This window comes from Oncorhynchus clarkii, unplaced genomic scaffold (assembly GCF_045791955.1).
Source record: "Oncorhynchus clarkii lewisi isolate Uvic-CL-2024 unplaced genomic scaffold, UVic_Ocla_1.0 unplaced_contig_9327_pilon_pilon, whole genome shotgun sequence".
Taxonomy (NCBI): domain Eukaryota; kingdom Metazoa; phylum Chordata; class Actinopteri; order Salmoniformes; family Salmonidae; genus Oncorhynchus; species Oncorhynchus clarkii.
The window spans coordinates 35,001-37,500 of NW_027257948.1; positions in this window are offsets into that span (position 1 = coordinate 35,001).

Consider the following 2,500-nt stretch of genomic DNA (forward strand, 5'->3'; position numbering starts at 1 on the left):
AGCATTGCTCTTTGTTTGAGTCAGGTTGTTGAGCTAAATTAGCTGCATTAGCTAGCTAACATATATAGCATTGCTCTTTGTTTGAGTCAGGTTGTTGAGCTAAATTAGCTGCATTAGCTAGCTAACATATATAGCATTGCTCTTTGTTTGAGTCAGGTTGTTGAGCTAAATTAGCTGCATTAGCTAGCTAACATATATAGCATTGCTCTTTGTTTGAGTCAGGTTGTTGAGCTAAATTAGCTGCATTAGCTAGCTAACATATATAGCATTGCTCTTTGTTTGAGTCAGGTTGTTGAGCTAAATTAGCTGCATTAGCTAGCTAACATATATAGCATTGCTCTTTGTTTGAGTCAGGTTGTTGAGCTAAATTAGCTGCATTAGCTAGCTAACATATATAGCATTGCTCTTTGTTTGAGTCAGGTTGTTGAGCTAAATTAGCTGCATTAGCTAGCTAACATATATAGCATTGCTCTTTGTTTGAGTCAGGTTGTTGAGCTAAATTAGCTGCATTAGCTAGCTAACATATATAGCATTGCTCTTTGTTTGAGTCAGGTTGTTGAGCTAAATTAGCTGCATTAGCTAGCTAACATATATAGCATTGCTCTTTGTTTGAGTCAGGTTGTTGAGCTAAATTAGCTGCATTAGCTAGCTAACATATATAGCATTGCTCTTTGTTTGAGTCAGGTTGTTGAGCTAAATTAGCTGCATTAGCTAGCTAACATATATAGCATTGCTCTTTGTTTGAGTCAGGTTGTTGAGCTAAATTAGCTGCATTAGCTAGCTAACATATATAGCATTGCTCTTTGTTTGAGTCAGGTTGTTGAGCTAAATTAGCTGCATTAGCTAGCTAACATATATAGCATTGCTCTTTGTTTGAGTCAGGTTGTTGAGCTAAATTAGCTGCATTAGCTAGCTAACATATATAGCATTGCTCTTTGTTTGAGTCAGGTTGTTGAGCTAAATTAGCTGCATTAGCTAGCTAACATATATAGCATTGCTCTTTGTTTGAGTCAGGTTGTTGAGCTAAATTAGCTGCATTAGCTAGCTAACATATATAGCATTGCTCTTTGTTTGAGTCAGGTTGTTGAGCTAAATTAGCTGCATTAGCTAGCTAACATATATAGCATTGCTCTTTGTTTGAGTCAGGTTGTTGAGCTAAATTAGCTGCATTAGCTAGCTAAGTAAGTGAAACTAAACGGAATACAAAAATACAACCAAATCTAGCTAGCTCTGCCGTGTATAAATTAATTTGTTCAAAACTGTTCAACTACTGTCTTTCTCTCTTTGAGTCAACTACTCACCACATTGTCTGCACTGCAGTGCTAGCTAGCTGTAGCTTATACCTACAGTACTAGATTAATTCTATGATCCTATGATTGGATGGACAACATGTCAGTTCATGCAGCAAGAGCTCTGATAGGTTGGATGTCGCCATAATTACTGTGTAAGTCTATGGAAGGGGGTGAGAACCATGCACCTCCTGGATGTTGTGTTAAAGTCAATATACCCAGAGGAGGATGGAAGCTAGCTGTCCTCCGGCTACACCATGCTGCTACCCTAGAAGGTGCTGTTGAGGATACTGTTTTTGACTTAAACTTTATTTAACTAGGCAAGTCAGTTAATTAAGAACAAATTCTTATTTACAATGACCCTGGCGCCGCCCAATGGGACTCCCAATCACGTCCGGTTGTGATACCGCCTGGAATCAAACCAGGGTCTGTAGTGATGCCTCTAGCACTGAGATGCAGTGCCTTAGACTGCTGTGATACAGCCTGGAATCGAACCAGGGTCTGTAGTGATGCTGCTAGCACTGAGATGCAGTGCCTTAGACTGCTGTGATACAGCCTGGAATCAAACTAGGGTCTGTAGCGATGCCTCTAGCACTTAGATGCAGTGCCTTAGACTGCTGTGATACAGCCTGGAATCAAACCAGGGTCTGTAGTGACGCCTCTAGCACTGAGATGCAGTGCCTTAGACTGCTGTGATACAGCCTGGAATCAAACCAGGGTCTGTAGTGATGCCTCTAGCACTGAGATGCAGTGCCTTAGACTGCTGTGATACAGCCTGGAATCAAACCAGGGTCTGTAGTGATGCCTCTAGCACTGAGATGCAGTGCATTAGACCACTGCTCCACTCGGTTAACATTCATTGCAAAACAGTGAGTTTGAATCACTTATTTGGTGACGTGAATATATGTAGTAGTATAGTATATGTAGTATAGCTTCATCTTCAAAGGATCACTGTTTTTATGTTTCACTATTTTCAATTTTTCAGAATTAAAAAAAAACAAAATTCACTGAGTAGGATGGTCCTCCCCTTCCTCCTCTGAGGAGCCTCCACTGGTGCGTGCTTGTATAAGACTATGTGTGTGCACTTGTGTGTGCATGTGTGTGTGTATTGCCATGTTACTGTATTGTAATGTTACTGTACTTGGCATGTTACTGTATTGTAATGTTACTGTACTTGGTATGTTACTGTATTGTAATGTTACTGTATTGTA